The following is an 18,496-nucleotide window of genomic DNA, read 5'->3' as shown; positions in this document are numbered from 1 at the left end:
ATGTTAGCCTTATAAAAGTTTTACCAATTTTCTTATTTTTTAAAAACCAGTTTTCATTGATTTTCTCTAATGTTTTTCCTATTTTTTTGAACTTTGTGAATTTCTGCTATTTATTGCTTTCTTTCTTTCATTTTGGGTTTATTTTGCTCCTTTTTCCCTAGTTACTTGAAGTAGAAGCTTAAATTATTGATTTGAGACCTTTCCTCTTATCTAAACTAAGAATGTAGTACTATAAATTTCCTTCTAAGCACTGCATTAACTGCACCCTGCATAGTTTGGTATGTTGCATTTTCATTTTGATTCAGTTCTATATATATTTTATTTCCTTTGAGACTTTCTCTTTGCCACATGGGTTATTTAAAATGCGTTGTTTAATTTCTAAGTTGTTGGAGATTTTCCTGTTGTCTTTCTGTTATTGCTTTCTAGTTTGAGTTCCATTATGGTCAGAAAACATACCTAATACGATTTCAATTCTTTTACATTTATTGCGGTTTGTTTATGACTCAGGATATAGCTCTATCGTGGTAAATGTTCATAGACAACTTGAAAAGAATGCATATTCTGCTGTTATTGAGTAGAATACTCTGTAAGTGTTAATTAAATCCTACTGATAGTGTTGTTCAGTTCTTCTATGTCTTTGCTGATTATAGTTCTATCAGTTGCTGAGCATGAGGTATTAAAGTCTCCAGCTGTAATTGTGGACTCACCTTACAACGCTGTCAGTTTTTACTTCATGTATTTTAAGGCTCTGTTGTTTGTTTGGTGCATGCACATTTAGGATCATTATGTCTTCCTGGTGGTATATATATTTTTTATCATTATGTAGTGTTCCTTTCTGTCTCTGAAATTTTCTTTCCTCTGAAGTCTACTTTATCCGATATTAATATAGGCACTTCTGCTTCATTTTTAAATTAAAGTTTCCATGGTATATCTTTATCCACCTTTTTATTTCATGTCTGTATTTCATTGTGTTTGTGTATGTCTTGGAGACAGTGTATTTTTGACCATACTGTTAAATCCACTCTGTCAATTTCTGTCTTTTGCTTGATATTAGATCACTTACATTTAAGGCAATTTTGTTATGACAGGACTTAAAGCTGAAATTTTGTTGTTTTCTTCTGTTTCTTATTCCTCTATTTCTCTCTTCTTGCCTTCCTTTGGGTTAGTTGAACAGTATTTTAGGATCCCATCTTGATATACTTATGGTGACTTTCTTTTCTTAATTAAAAGTAGCAAACATCAAATGTCATGAGCTTTTTCTGTGGGAAGGGCTCATTCCAGGCACTGCATGTGACTAAGGCAAAAGTCACAACATCCATGACCCAGGTGTCTTTGGGGTGGAGCACCTGTAACTGAATACAGGGCTTTTTCCACCCTTCAGCCTGAGAAATCTTTGACAGAACTTATTCTCTGCAGCAATGGACACTCTGGATGTCAATAATCACCAGGACCAATCTTCTGGGGCTGAGAAAGGATTTCTCAAATTTATCATGGGAGGGAGATGCCAGAGGGCGAAGATAGAATTTCTCACAGCTTGCAGGATAGATGCTCCAAATTTAATCCTATAAAGCTGTGTTGGCCTCAATTTGTACCCCAAACTCATGCAAACTATTCCAGACATGCCAATTCTAGCTCTTCCTTAGCCAGAAATAGCTATCTAACTGCAATCTTCCCTGGAGTGACATTTTGAATCCAGATTATCTGCCTTAAATGGCAGAAAAGATAGAGACAACTTCCACCACCCTGCATTCCCCACATGAGATGAGAGTGCACGGTCATGGTACTGTAGCAAGTATTTCCTCCAAGATGCTCAGAGCTTTCACATACTCAACCTCATTAGTCCTTGAGTTGAAGATCAAAGTCTTTATCTCTTTCGTATGAGTGGGAAGATTAAACAGCAACAGATACTTGCTCAGAGTCACATGCTAAGGCAGTCAGTGAATTAGGATTCAAACTCCCTCCTTGGATATATGAGATAATTGACTACCCCAGCTGATGTCTGCAATGCTAATTGTTTCTGATGCTTAGTTTGTAACCAAAACTGAGAAACTCTGCCCTCTCAGAAAGGAGCCTGTGGTCTGATTCAGGTAGACTTGACTCGTTCATGGTTTATTTAGCATGATACATAATGATGTCTGTGATGTATAATGATTATAGCTCACCTCATTCCAAAGCTTTCGGGACTTTTGCTGGGAGATTTCATTGGCTTTATCCATTCATTACTTCCTTCATTCATTAAACAATCTGTCAGATGCCACTAGAGCCCAGGAGTGCTCCCTAGTCAGGAGCTGCAAAGGTAAAACGTGAGGAAGGTGGCCAGGTAGACAAGTAATTAGAGACTCAGGAATACGTGCAATCAAAAAGGAAGCTATGAAAAGCCAGGAGATAGAAAAAGGAGCTGAAGAAAACTTTTCAGAAGGGGCCCTTTATTCAGAAATGGGGCAGGCATCCAAGAGGACCAAAGCTATTCTAAGCAGAGAATGTTCTAGATAGAAGGGACAGCAAGTGCAAAGATGCTACCTTGAGTGTTAATATGCATCCATGAGAGGCGAGGAATTCAGTGCAGCTGGAGACCGGGGAGGCAAATGTAGATTTATGGGAAATTAGGAGAGAAGCTGAGGCAAGATCATGGAAGGCCTTAAGCATCTACCATTTCCAGAGCAGTGCACTGTGGTAGAAAGAGCACCGGCTTTGGTGTCAGATCTAGTTTTAATACTAATGCTGCCTCTTTGATGGGATTCTTTGCTTTCCCCTCCTCCCAGCCACCCAGACAGTTGTCCAAGGTGTCGAGGCATTAGACAAGGAATAGATTTACAAAGCCATAAAAATACCAATGCAATGTCATCTAATAGTTTGGGTATGTGTCTGGATTTAAAATCAGACAAGTGGGGCTTGAAGCCTTTGTGCTCTGGTTAGAGGATCTGGTGAAGCTTCAGAAAGTGGCTGGGGACCAGACCGTGTAGAGTAATTGTTTGCCAACATCTGCTTCCAAGGTACCTGGAGCCACTGTCTTCAGTGGTCAGATTTTCCACTGCTTTCTTACAAACGTCTTAGGAGTGTGTTCCCCAGGGCAGAGCTCAGCATTAGGAATGCTGACATGTAGATCTTAGGACAGTTTATGTGCATCCACCAATGGCACCTGCATTCACACACTCATTCTCAATGCCTCCCTGGGAGAGAAGCTCCTGGGATCATTATCAGTCAAAATGGATATCTTTTCTCTTCTGCCTCTTATTTTTTTAAATTTCTTTTTTATTTCCTCCAGAGAAGATGATTGATTGCATACAGTAGCCCAAAGTGGAAAACATCTAACGCGGTGTCTATTAAACCATAACCAATCGACTTACCACTCCGTTTAGAAAGCTGTCTGCACCTACACTGGGTAACAGCTGTGTTGACAGCCCTGGGATGAATGAGGAAAATGTTACAGAGATTTAAAACGTGTGACTAAATGACTCAGTTCTTTGATGCTCCACTCTCAGAAGAGGGCTACTTGGAAAACTTTGATTCTTTTAGAGCTGAATTCAGCAACAGTAAGGGTGGTCACAGTTTTTCAGGTTTATTTAAGAATAGCCATTTGAATGGAAGCAATCTATATATTCAAATGGATTATATTTAAATTATAAAATGTTTTTGAGGCAAGGTTTGAGATAAAAATGGTTGGTATTTCAACCATACTTAAAAACGAAAATCTGAAAATTGAGTAAGACAGAAGAAAAAAAATGGACTTTTTTTTTTTTTTGCTCAGAAGAAAAAAGAATGGTCATTTGATGTATACACACTACTTTGTACATACCTCACACTTAAAAATACATATATCACATTGACACACACTCACCACAAAATGCGTGCCTGTATCTTCCAATTTCAAAGGGCCATTACGAGTACTACCATTAGGCACCTCCCGTGGAAAGAGAAGCAGGTAGATCAACATGACCCCAGTTGTGACCACATATACCTATATGTTTGGCCAGGTATTCAGATAACAAATCCTCTCAGTAACCCTTTCAGGCAGGCATTGTCTTTTTCACTCATAAGCAAGAAACAAAGGTTCAGTGAGGCTAAGTTATTGGCTCAAAGTCACACAGCAACTGACTCTAAGTTTGTCTGATTATCAAGCCCATTCTCTACCACTTCAGGAAAACAGACCATCCACTACAGACAAGTGAGTCAAAAAAATAAATATGAAGAGGCCCGATATCCACAAAAAGGCATAATTACCTCTTCTACCTTGCCAACCCATCATTCACAAATTAAGTCATTCATTCAACAATTATGTATATACAGAGTCTGCTGCCTGCCAGACACTGCACATTTTGAGAAGTGCATCCCAGCCAGAACCGAACGTGCTGAGAAAGAGCTTCAGATCTAGGATTGGGTATTATTTGCATCTCACGTGGCAAGAAGCAGGGATAATTTCCCAAGTCAGGTAATCAAAGGAATAAGAAGTTAGTGGTGTCTATAAACATAAACACCATGACAACTATTTCATCAGGGATACCCCTTCTCGCTTCTGAGTCAGGTGTGTTTGTTTCCCAGGACTGTTGTAGCAAATCACCACAAATCGAGCAGCTTAACACACCAGAAATTTAGTTTCTCATAGTTCAGGAGTACAGAGTCAGAAATCAAGATGTTGGCAGAGCCACACTCCCTCCAAAACCTCTAGGGGAAGATTCTTTCTTGCCTCTTTCAGCTTCTTTTGTTTGCAATCAACCCCTGGTGTTCCTTGGCTTGCGATAGAGAAATTTCTGCCCCTGTCTTCACATGCCTTTCTTTGGGTGGGGGGAGGTAATTAAGTTTATTTATTTTCTTATTTTACTTTTTAATGGAGGTACTGGGGATTGAACCCAGGATGATCTAACACTGAGCTATACCCTCGCCCTACAACATGGCTTTCTTATCTGTATGTGTATCTGCATGTCTTCTCCTCTTCTTACAGGGACACCAGTCATGTTTAGGGACCACCCTAGTCCAATACGACCTCATGTTAACTAATTACACCTGCAAAGATCTCATTTCTAAATAAAGCCATATTCTGAGGTTTTAAGTGGACACGAATTGGGGATGGATACATAAACCAACCCACTATAGTAGGAAAGAAATCAGGAAAACCCTAGCTTGTTCTCTCATCTACTCCCTTGCTTCCAACATGACAATCTACAAGTTTCCCAAATTTGTCCCTTGGTGCCTGCTTTTCTGACCCTGTACCTCTTGACCTAAGAGAAATCTTGGTTAGAAATCACTCTCTTGCCCCATGAATCCAAGCCCTTGGGCAAGTAATCTTCCTTCAGCCCTGGACCACCCAGGACAATGGACCCAGTGCTCCAAGACTCTTAGCCCAGGGAGGATATGAACCAATGCACAAGATGAGAGCTGGACCAGACTAGCAAGGAATTCATTTTCAGCCCTACTACCAACTAATGAGGTTATAGGAAACTCACTTAGGTTCTGTAAATCTCAGTTTCCTCCTCTGTAGAATGGGGAATGTATAACTCAGAGGTCTAGTGAAAGGAGTAAATTAGGCAATAATTTTATGTCATTAAATAGTAGCTATTAGTAGTAGCATTCAAGTGGAAGAGGCACAAGACCCATGGGAAGACTGTACTAAGCTCTAATACTTGGTTCACTGGGAGGAGAATGGCTTGGATGAAAAGAAATAGGAACTCCCTCCTCCATTCAGATTGCTCTGGAAATCGTAGAGTCTTCCACCCACTGGACCTAGAGATCTATTTTATTTGAAGTAAGAGCTCCATTGGGAGAGAAAGGGGTGGGAGGCGGTATCTGAAGATGCTTAACAGCTGTGTCCTTGGCCATGAACCATGAATAGTGCTTCTCTGGCACTTCCTGGAACTCCTCTGTGTTGTGCTTCCAACTGTCCATGAACTCCTCTCTCATTACCTGTCTCCCTCCCCAGTAGAAGAGTAAAACTAAAGGACTAGCTTACATAATTCTGAAAAGAAAAAAGAAAGGGAGTTAAACGTATTAAGACAGGTGAAAATCATATTGCATAACTATAATAATTAAAGCAGTGTGGTTGTTATGGATTGAATTGTATTAATAATAATAATAACAATAATAATTAATAATAATGTTAATACAGTGAAGCCCTAAACCCTTGGTGCTTCAAAATGTGAACTGTATTTGAAGATCGAACCTTTAAAGAGGTGATTAAGTTATGATGAGGCTGTTAGGGTGGTCAGAAGAGTAATCTGTCTGGTGTCCTTATAAGAAGAGAAAATTTGGACACAGAAAAAAAGATATCATGGGTGTCTTAGGAGGAAAGGCCATGTGAGGACACAGCAAGTAGGTGGCCATCCATAAACCAAGGAGAGAGGATACAGGAGACCTCCTGACATCTTGATCTTGGACTTCTAGCCTCCTGAACAGGGAGAAAATAAATTTCTGTTGTTTAAGTGGCCTAGGCTGCGGTATTTGGTTATGGCAGCCCTAGTAAACTAACACAGTTGTGCTGCCATGATAAAAACTAGACAGGCAAGGTGAAAACAACTATCATATTTCTGTATATAACAAGAAAGTCAGAAAATTAAATACAAAAATACACCATTTAGAATATTGCCAATAAATAAATAAACAGAAAAACAACAAAAAGGGGCCTGTATCCAGAATATACAAATAATCCCTACAAATTAGAAAGAAATAAGGCACAAAAAAAAAAAAATGGGCAAAAGACCTGAACAGAGATTTCACAGATCTATTAATAAATCTAATAAAAGTTGTACAAGACCTCTACACAGAAATCTCTAAAATATTACTGAAAGAAATTGATATAACATCTAAATAAATGAAGAGGTCTATTATGTTCTTGGATTAAAAAACTCAGCATTATAAAGAGTTTAATTCTCTTTTAAATTGACCTATAGATTTCAGGCAATCCGGATAAAAAAAAATCAAGTAGGTTGTTTCGGTGCAAATTCCCAAGCCAAATGAAAATTTATATGAAAATGCAAAAGGGCTAAGAGTAGGCTAGGTAATTTTAGCAGAAAACAAAGTCAGAGGAATTACTCTGCTGAGTATCAAGACTTACAAAACTTCAGTAGTTTTAAGAGTTTGTGATATCAGGAAAGAATACACAAAGAGATAAATGGAAAGATAGAGAGCTCAGAAACAGACTCAATCAAAGGTAGGTATGTAATAAATGATGAAGAGGAATTACAGAGCCATGCTAAAGAAGGCCTTTCTGTGCGGTGGTGCTGTATCTGCTGGAAGTCCTTTTGTGCAGGCGGGGGAGATGAAGCTTGACCCCTCTCTTACATCATAGAAACATACCCAAAAATACTTTCCAGGTGGATTATGACTACAAATGTAAAAAATAAAGTTTTGGAGAGATGATGAAGGAGAATATCACATGATTTGGAAGATGCAAATATTCCTTAAACAAGTGCTAAAAAGCACTAATCACAAAATAAAGGATTGATCTGATAAATAGGACCTCATTCAACTGAAGAATGTCTGCCCATTGAAATATACAATTAAGAAAATGAAAAGGCAAGTCGTGGAGTTGTAGAAGACAGTTGCAACATATCAAACAAAAACAGAAAAACAACAAAGGTCTTGTATCCAGATATATATCCAGAATATACAAATAATCCCTACAAATTAGAAAGAAAAAAGGCACACAACACCAAAAAAATGGACAAAAGCCCTGACAAGAGATTTCACAAAAAAGAATATTCAAATGATAAATAAATCTATGAGGTTTTTCAATGGCATGAGGCATCAGAGAAATGCAAATAAACACCACAGTGAGATGCAAATGGAAAAAGTGGAAAAGACCAAGTGTTGGACAGAACATGAAGCAACTTGGCATCTCTTTCACTCCTGGGAGGGGTATAAGTTGGTGATATTTTCACTTAGATAAATGGTATTGTTCATAAATGTGGGAATGATATCCGTGTGATAGAATCTGTGTGTGATATTTACATGATAGAATCTCTACATAGATGTTAAATGAAATCCATCCGACATGGCGACATGGAGATATCTCAAAAATACCAATGGAGACAAAGAACAAGATGAAGAATAAGGTACAGGGAACCACACCATTTACCTAAATTCAAAACTCACCTACATACAGAGAAACCAATACCACATATTCGTTATGAAGATATATGTTTGTAAGAATATAAAAAGTGATGACTGGAAAACATACACCACACTTATCACAGTTGCCACATAGGAGGGAGGAAAGAAAGAAGATGGCAGTGAGTGGTTAAAAGGTATTTTAGTTCATTTGAGAATATTTTCTCTCTTTAAAAATAAAAGAATATGGAAAACAACAATTAATTCTAAATGGGAGAAATATATTTGTTTACTTTTTGATTTTTTTAAGAATTTAATTTGACTTTTTTTCTCAAAACATGGAAATGAACTAGCTTCAGTTCCCTTGACACCTTTGGGAATTGCCTGATTGCCCCTGCCTCTGCACTGACCACCATCTCTATCCTCGTTTGAAACATCAGCTCCCATTTTTTCTTCTAGGAACCTGTTCTGCATCATAGCTGGACCTTCCCCTTCTCCAGCAGCTCTGTGACGAACTCTTCGAGAAGACGGTCCAAATGGTCTCACCTACTCAGCCCGGCCTCTCAGACCCAGGCTTCTCCTACAGAAGAAAGAAATCAGGTCATCCCAGGGGGTTCCCCAGAATTCTGGCTCTCTGCTCTGCTTGTGGGGAGGGCAAGGGGTGAGGACCCAGTTAGAAGGCAGTCCCGCTGTGTCCATTTGGGACTGGTTCAGATTGAGCAAAAACTCAGTTTGGAGCTATCCAGATCCAGATGCTGAACTTGGCTCCATATTGAGTCTCATTTTCAGCTGTGTTGAGGAGAATCATCATCAGAGGTGAGTGCACCTGTGTGCCTGCCTTCAGCCTGGGGCCCAAAGCCATGGTTAGGTCAGGTTAACATGGCTGTCTCCCCTTGTCCTCCAGTATCACACATATGACGATTTGGTGCTCATCAGCCCCATCAATTATTTTCTTTTATTTCATTTTACTCTATTTTATTTTAATTTTTATTTATTTTTTTTGTCCTGGGGTAATTAGGTTTATTTATTATTTTTAATGGAGGTTTTGGGGATTGAACCCAGGACCTCGTGTGTGCTAAACACACGCTGTACCACTGAGCTATAACCCTCCCTCTGAGACCCATCGATTCTTGACTCAAGCGAGACTCTCAAAACCAGACTCCTGAGTAAATCCCAGGTTTTGAGACATCACGGATTCTACAAAAGGTGAGAGAAACTGTGGGAGAAAGTGGCATTGTAGGGGCAGAGATTGCCCATGAACAGGAAGGAGAAATTTCTCTCTGGACCACAGAGAGATTTCTTTCTTAGCTGGAGTCTGAAGTTTGTGCAAGAGAATAAGCAGAAAATAAGGCCTGGGAGATAAGCCCAGATCCTTTTTTGGAGGTCTGAGAAATCGGTACTTTCTGTTGAGAACACAAACTACAGTCATTTTCAGAGCAAAGTAGAGGTATCACTGGATGCACTTCAGCATCAACGCTTAGTGAGCTACTCGGTCTACAAAGACATGGACGTCCGTCTACTGCCTCAGAGTCACTCATCGTGGGAAAAGTAGGCACACATGCCTCCAGGGGAACATCTGCTCGTCTGCGCCTTGGGAAGACCTGGATGCTGACAAAGTGGTCGCTGCCCCTTAAGCCAGACTCCTGATGTGTGCACTTTGTTCTCTCCTTTCTCACATCCTATGTCTTTGCTCCACTTCCCTTCATTTATTTTATATTTTTAATGACTCTCGGGCACAGATTGGTAAGTACCCATGTGGTTTGACACTCCTGAAGTGTTCTCAAGCTACAGAGCAGCGAGCAAGCCCCAGAAACCCACCCACGCCATCCTCAGGGCCATCTGGGGTGCAGAGTACCCAGCGCCCTAAAGCTGCTCATGCCCTTTGCCCCACCCACTCGCTTTCTAGGAATGACCCTAAAGAAACCCCAGGGACACAAGATGGTTTGCGTGTGGTGCTGTTACAGCAGCCGTGTTTATAGGAAGAGATGAGTTAGATAAATCACAGCCCATCAGATGACGAAATGGTGAGCAAGCTCTAAGACACATTTTTTTCCCTAAGAAAGTTGAATAATGTGGGGAAAATGCTTCTGTTGAAATCACAGGTGAAGAATCAACTACATATGTAAAAATTTATATAAATGATGACCCCAGCTTTGTTAACTATATATGTAAATGTATGCATCTATTAAAGACCAGAAGAAGATATGTTTAAACTTTGATGTGTATTTGTCCAAGTTGTGGAAATTTAGAGAATTTCTCTTTTCCCCTTTATACTTATCTATATTTTCAAGAGTTCCTCTACTTGGACTCATATCAATTCCATAACCAAACACAAAAGGTGTTATTTAAAAAGAAGAATAAAGTACTATACTTAACAGATATTTCCTGAATACTTATTACGTGCCTGGCACTGGTCTGTTCAAAGTGAAGAAAAAGAAAGAGAAAGAGGGAAAAAAAGGAAAATAAAGCCTGATGCTCTTCAGAAAGGGGAAAATGTTTCCTCATATGCCACACTCTGCTGGAGGGTCACAGGCTGGGCTGGAGAGACAGACGTGCCTCTTTGTGCTGCAGAACTGAGCTCAGATGCTGAGGCCACGTGGGTCCACATCCGGGAGCGGGAGCGGAAGCGGAGCGAGCCTTTCTGGCCCTTCTGGTCTGCAGGGTCCTGGCGGGCACTCGGCTGCGAGGCAAACTTCTGGTTCCAGGCCCAGCCCTGCCCCTGCATCTGGGTGACAGGGAGCCTTCCCCTAACTCTCTGAGTACCCCGTCTCTGCCACTTCCAGCAAATGAAGACACGGAGACACTCTCTTGCTGTCTCGCGGCCGTGAGATCCTTCTGGATAACAGATTGCATCTTTCCTTTAAGCATGCGTGCCTTTCTCCCAGATCCAGCTGTCCCATCCAGATGTCCTCCCAGCCCAGTTTACAGTCCAGGTCCTGGCGTGGCGGAGGCAAGAAGGACAAAGATCAGAAGGGGTGGATTTGCTTTCTTCTTCTTGCTCAGCTGTAAACGACGCTGCTCTGAATAATAAACTGGCAGAATTACTTTAAAACGCCCTTGGACCCCCCCAGCACCACCACCTGCTTGATTTCCCAGAGGTGTAAGGTGATCCCCGAAGGCTTCAATCACTTCCACGTGTCCGCTGAGCCGTGCCGCCTTCTTTCTGCACTCTGTTTTGTCTTTTTCCTCTCTGTCTCTTCACAGATTCTTCTGCAGAGTCTCTGTTGTTCTGTGCCTTTTGCAATAACGCATACTGTGAGCAGAGTCTCAGCCCCATCTGTGTTCTCCCTGAAAATGAGCGCAGAGTCAGCTGCAGACTGGGATTCCATTGGCTCCGCCCATCCGGAAACCGGGGTCTGGTTTCAGGCACAGCGCAAAGGAGCCACCACCCTCTGTCCCTTTGCCCTGCCCTTGGATTACCGAGAAGACGAGAAACAGCACTACCACCTGCTTTCCTGATGAGGTGATGAGAAGCATCAATTGGGCTTTCCTGGGTTAAAGAGCTCTGAGATTTGCGAGGTCCTGTGCAGGGGTTAGCCGTCGTGATTATTAGCTGAGAGGGGGTCATGACTCACAGGATACAATTAGAGACTGATTCCCTGCGAAATCCTAGGGCCCTGACCACAGCTGTGCCGAAAAAAGGCTGCCAACGAGGCCAGCATGACCCTGGAGTAGACGGGCGGTGCCCGGAGGAGAGAAGGGAGGATCAGGAGTGCAAAGGCCGAGGGAATGGATGCAGGGGACAGTGCGCAGGCGCGCCTGACCTGCATGGCGGGGCGTGGTCCTGAGCTACCTGCCCGCGTGCACACACAGCACTGGCCAGCACTGGTCAGTCTGAGGGGGGCCCATCCTCTAGGTGTGTGTGTTTGTAAACCCTTAATTTGAGGGTTTCTGTTTAAATTCCAGCTTAGAGCGGAACACAAATTTTAAGAGCTAAATTGTGGTGTTGAGAGGTCTGGTGGGTGTGAATTTCAGGGGATCATGCCTGGTCTATGTCCTGGAGGAGGTCATCCAGTCTCCCAGTGCCTCAGTTTGCCCATCCGCAGTATAATAGAACCAGCCTCGTTGGGTTCTAGTCTGTGCGAATGAATACACGGGAGCCCCCTCATGGTAGGGTCTGGTGCAGAATAAATGTTAGCTATGATTGTTATAGTGATACCTGGAATTTAAGTTTAGATCTGCCCATGATCTACAGCTACAATCTGAGCAACTTCAATTCTCACGTTCCTCAAATGAGTGCAGGTGCCTTCAATTACAGTTGGGCACAGAGCAGGTGATCACACATAGCCAGGAAATGCTAGAGATATTCATGGGCACCTTGCCCGGGCTGCTATAGGCACATGAAGGGGTCCGAAATCCCCACCCTCCCAAGCCCCAGGCTAGCGAGGGCTTCTAATGACCAATGCCTGTGGGGAAGCAAGATATGCGATGGGACAGAGCAGGTGGGCCCAGAAGTCACCCAGCTCGGTGTCCGGGGAGTCCCGCCACCCCGCCGCAGACTGGGAGCCAAAAGAGCAACCTCCCAGCTCCAGCCCTGCCCCTAGGTGAGCTGCCCAGGCCACTGACCTTCTCGGGACCCCACTCCTCAGGCTCTGAGAGGACTGAAAACAACCTGAGTTGAGGCCCAGCTTTCCAAGCACCATCGCTCTAACCGGCCTAGCATCATCTCCTTAGAGATGGCTGGATTTGCTCCCTGCGCTCAAGCCTATGAAGAGGATAAGACACACTCATAGCCCGAGCTCCTCCCACATAACCAAGCCCAAGGCAGAGGACAGCGGGTGGGGAGGGCTGCACACGAAGATGGGAAACCTTCTCAGCCAGCTCTGGGGGACAAATCTGGAATAGTTTTCTGCATTTGAGCTGGGCTTTTATCATGGATCTGATATAAAAACTGCAAGTTGAAAGGGGGCAGATGAGAGGCATTCTAGGAAGAGGCATGAGGAAAGGAAGAATCCAGAAATACTCAGGGACCATTTCTGAATCGCTTTACATATGTGAACACCTAATCTATGCTAGGGATATGCAAGGATGAGTAGGCAATTGTCCCTAGGCTCAAGGAATCCCTACTAGGGAGGCAGAGAGGCTGCAGAGAACAGTCAGATAAAGGATGTGAGAGTGGCATGGGGGCCACACCTGCAAAGACTTAGGGCTGGGGGTTTGCTCAGGACTGTCCCCATTGTAGCACCCAGTCTTGCATTTTGAGAAACCCCCTAGTCCCCTTCAAACCAGGGCAATTACTCCCCTATAGTTGGGACTTGGTGTTCTGGGCCAGGGTGCCCCCAAATTCATATGTTGAAGTCCTAACACCTGATTCTTCAGAATCCAACTGTATTTGGAAATGAGGCCTTTAAAGAGGTAGGTTAAAAAGAGGCCATTCAGATGGACCCTCAACCAATCTGACTGGTGTCCTCATAAAGACAGGAGGTTAGGACAGAGACATGCACGTACGAGGGAAAGACCATGTGAAGACCCAGGACAGAGACATGCACGTACGAGGGAAAGACCATGAGAAGACCCAAGGAGAGAGGCTGGGAACAGATCCTCTGCTCACCGTCCTCAGAAGGAACCCACCCTGCCCACACCTTGATCTCAGCCCTCCCAGCCTCCAGAGCTGTGAGAGAGGGCCTGTTGTATCAGCCACGCAGGTCGTGGTGTCTTAGTATAACAGCCCTGCAGGTTAATACACGGGGTGAGGTGCAGCCTTGAAACGAGACAGGGGTCATTCATTCAAGAGGCCCATTCAAGAGGGAACAGCCACAAGTGACCAGTGATGTTGTGGCTTCATAAAATATCCAAATGGGTGGCTTGGCCAGAGACATAGACAGGACTCTGACAATTAAAGCCACAAGTGCCAGACGGGGAGCTTGGGAATTTACCTCAAGGACGAGGGGATGCTGGAAGAAGAAGGAGGGCCTGTGACATCTGATCAGGTTTGAGTTTTAGCCTGTTTCTCTGCTGGGTAGAATCAGAGGCGAACGGGCTTGGAGAAGCCCAGCGGAGAGACTCAGCAGCAGCTAATGGAGCAGCTCAGAATCCCACAAGATGGTCACTTCCACCTTTGTCAGTAGGATACTGACATGTGCCATCCGCGGGTTCGTCCTGACCTACAGCCCTCAGTTTCTCCAGACAAAACATAGGTGTTACCTTCACTGCCCACCACCCTGGCAGGGGTAGGATCCTCCCACACAGTTCACCCTGCAGAATTTGAGGACAGGACCCCAGCAGTCCCCCCTTCTATCAGACACCCCTCTCCCTCTTCTTCCTAAGGAAGTTCTGGAGATGGTGGGACCGTTTCAGCCCTGTCCACAGTGAGCCCACCTGATCCTTGTGTCCACCTCCACCCTGGGAGCCCCACCACATTCCTAGTGAGTGAAGCTACAGCCCTCAGCACACACATGCTCAGTGGAACCGTCACTGATGGATCATATGGGTAGGTGCCGGCACCAGAAGGACAGACACAATCACAGATGCAACGCAGAATGGAAGGTCAAGGTCAGCCATCCAGCTGCTCTGGGCCCAGCCTGGAGGCCTAGTCTATGCAGAGGACATCTGCAGATGGTGAAAGTTCTCTGACCTTCATTCTTGGTCTGGAAAAAAAAAAAGCTTGTTGAATCAGGTGGGGAGAATGATAACTTTGGGAGGGTTCACACAGAGAAGAAGCAGAGATGTTACTGAAGACATTTCCAGCCCAGACTCTTCCAGGTGGTACTGGATCCCGCCTGTGGGATCCTGGAGGGCGGTTCCTCTCCCTCCGCTTCTGTGGCCTCTACTGAGACACGGGTAAGCACGCTGGATGATGGGTTCACGTCAGAACCAGGTGACTTTTGGAGACCTGGCTGATCGCAGTGCATTGAAGACTGGCTGGGCCACGTGTGCTTGTGAGTGGCTGAAAGTCCACTTGGAGGGACCTCTGCACATCCCTAAAAACCAGCTGACCACACATTGATGGTTAGGCAACAGGATCATTCACTGCTGGATGCCTAATTTAATGTTTTAAATGGAAAACATTTAATGTTCTAAATGTTTCAAATCTGTGCACTTGGCAGCTTTACCAAAAACATTTAAAATATTTATTAAAGTCTCCAGCAGTTTATATTTGATGGATTGGCAGGACCTAAGAGAGCTGTAGACGTCAGGGCTCCGGGACGTCTCTATTTTCTGGGTACCCCCAACCCCCCTCTCTCTGAGCCAGGCAGTCCAGGGAGGTCCATGCTCTGACTGCCTCTGCCTTTCCTCCACCAGAGAACTACCCCCTCCCTATCCCAGTGCCCTCCAGCATCCCTGCAGCAGCACGAGCGAGAAGTCCCTTAAAATATCAGTAAGCTGATAAAATCACCCCATCCAATAAGAATTACCAAACTCTATCTAAAGAGTCACAAGAAACAGTTGTTGAAGAATCTGTGTATTTGATATGTTCACTGGGTTAGTCATTTTGCCGACTGATGTGTGACTGAATTGGCTTTCGTTGAATTGGGACAGTAGCTAAGAGCAGCCCGGGAGAGACAACGAAATCTGCAACAGGACAGTAGAGAATCGGACCTAGAGACATGAGACGGGGGGCACCAGGAATGGATGTGGCCAGGGGGTTGAGGGGGTGGTGAGGATGGAGGGGGAAGGAGCGAGAAGCGTTAATTCTGCTGCACCTCTCTGAGGGTGCGTAGTCTGGATTATTATCAAATAGTAGAGAATCATCTTCCCATCTTTTTTTTTTTCTCATTTGATCCTCACACGATCGTGTGAAGCACAGCAAGTATTTTAGTTCCATTTGCAGATGAATAAACAGGCCTAGAGATGTGGTTTTCCAAGATTAAAGTTAATGCTTTACGGAATTCAGAGCTCAAACCCAATTCTTTCGACTCTACGATCCATGTTGTTGTCCATCTCACAAATGAACTCTCAGTAAAGGACAGAGACCCAGAGGGTGGACCATTGTGTTCTTGGGGCTTTGCAGACAGCAGGTGCCCAGCAAATATATTTTTAATAAATGAATAATGATAATGATGACAAGGATAATCATAAATTAAACAGCTAATCTACATTGAGTTTGCAGGGATTACTTAATTTTCAACCATATGTAGTAGGTCGTATTATAAATCCCACTCTGCAAAGGTGGTTTAGATAAAGCAACGGGCTTCAGGTGGAGCCAACAGACCTTGTAATGAGGCATGAAGAGAACAACGCTGGACCAAGCACTGCTTCCCCCCAGGCAAACTGCAGAGAGTGGCTTGACTGTGTAACAGGAAACCGCGTCTATAATCTAACTCCTGGGTCCTTAATTTATACCTGGATTCCTGGGCCGTGTGGTTCAGATATTTAGAGACATTCTAAACAGCCCAATGGTGCCTCTTGGCTATTTATCCTTATAGGGGATGCTGTGAGGAAGTGCTCAGAGTCCTTACCAGCCTCCAAGTCCCAGGGCTTTGCCCATCACTTCTGCCCCCTCCTTCTCTCCTCCTGCACTGGTCCAATTATGCATGACCTCTTTCCCAGAGACAAGTGTCTGCTCTCTCACATCAGCCTGCCCAACAGACCACAACCAGGGCTCTCTGACTTAAAAGCAGCTCAGATCACAGCACTCTCCTACTCAAAACTGCTGAGACTCTTCCCGAGACCTGGGAGCAGAGGGTCTCAAACCCAAGCCTGCATCAGACGTTGCTGGGCTCCACTCCCAGAGTTTCTCATTTAGTAGGTCTGGGGTGGGACTGATAATGTGTATTTCTGGTAAATTCCCAGGTGATGCTGCTGCTGCCCATGCAGCTGGTCCAGGGTCACACTTTGAGAAGCACAGCTTGAAATGAAAGCCAAAGGCCTTGCTCTGGCATTTGAGCCTTTTCCTCATCAGGTGGCAGTCCACTGTCCTGCATTTTATTCCGCTAATCACCTTCCGCACATTCATTCAGCTGTTAATAGTTAGGGCTTCCAGGTGCGTTCCTGCTTCTGCATATCCGCTCATCCTGCGTCTGCCAGGAATCCCTGTGCCCCTACCCTTCCCCACCTGCCCCCCAGCTTCTCTGCACATCTGTATCTTACAGATTCCTCCCCTTTTGCTCCAATCCACCTGCTCCAGGAAGCCTTTCCTCACCTCTCTTAGTGGGACACGTTCATTCCTCCTTTGCTCTTAGAATATTTTATCAGTTCCTTCCTTCTGGTGCTTATCAATTTCAGTCCTATAGAGCTCTGCTTTCTGTGCCCTGCTGGAGTGTGGGCTCCCACAGAGGCAGGGTAGGGTACAGGCTTTGAACTCTGACTGAGCGGGTTTCAAGTCCCCTCTCTGCTACTTACTAGCTGTGTGAACCACCGTGGTCACCTCAGCCTCTCCAGATCTTAGTTTCCTCACCTGTAAAAGGAGAGAACTAAATACTGTCTGCGATGGTTTTTAGACATGTCTGAAAGTGCTTTGATCCTCCCACCTTGATTATGGTCCTACCTCAGTGACTGGCTCGTAACAAATGCAGTGGAAGTGATGTTACATGATTCTGAAGTGAGGTCACAAGAGGCTGGACAGCCTCTGCCTCATCCCCTTGGGCTGCTCTCTCTCAGCACCCAGTCACTGTCTGTGAAGAACCCAGTACAGATGTTCCAGCTAACAGTCCCAGCAGAGGGTCCAGTGGCAGCACGCCAGCCAGACCTGTGAGTGTGCGGACCTCAGGCGAGTGTGGTCCTCGGCACCACCTGGGCCACACCCACTGCCAGCTGAGCCTGGTCCACCCAGAACCACGAGGATGAATAAGGAAATGACTGTCGCTGCTTCACACCGCTAGATCTGGGGGTTCTTGTTTCAGCAACAATAGATAAGCCACCTTATGTGCTTATTTTAAAGGTTAAATGAGACAATGGAAGAATTTTGATTACAACTCGGCATACGATACAGTGAGCACACTCAGAGGAGATGTCTTGTAGCACATGTCCTTGGCCGTCCCATCAATCTAACTCACATTAAAATTCTAGGTTTTGCCTCTACACCCTCTTCCAAGTTTTCTACTCTGTCACCCAGATTAGATGCGCTGTCCACATGCCACAGGCCTCTCCCAAAGCTCAGAGCAAGGCTGCAGCCGTTAACCTGACGGTTGGTCCTACCCACGACCTGGGACAAATGTGATCTTGACCGTCCCCTCTCACCTCCAGTAGGGAGATGCATTCAGAGGCTATGTGACGATGCCGGGGCTCTTGGCACAGATGTAGCTTCAATCTGTTCTTCACCTGGCTCCCTAGATAACTATCAGGAAATTTCACCCTGTGTCCGATCCAAGTTCTCAGAGGGTCATTGTGAATTTCACAGTATGAAGGCTGTGAGACGTGGACCCACACTCCTTGACACTCTCCCTGTGGAGAGATGGGCTACACCCCCTGCCCTTGAATCTAGGCTCAGCCAATAGAGCATGGAACAGTGATGCTCTGTGACTTCTGGGGCTCAGCCAGAAGAGGCCTGCATGCTTCAGCCTTCCAGTAAACCCTC

Source organism: Camelus bactrianus, chromosome 11 (assembly GCF_048773025.1).
Source record: "Camelus bactrianus isolate YW-2024 breed Bactrian camel chromosome 11, ASM4877302v1, whole genome shotgun sequence".
Classification (NCBI taxonomy): Eukaryota; Metazoa; Chordata; class Mammalia; order Artiodactyla; family Camelidae; genus Camelus; species Camelus bactrianus.
Note: the sequence above shows the minus strand (reverse complement) of the source record.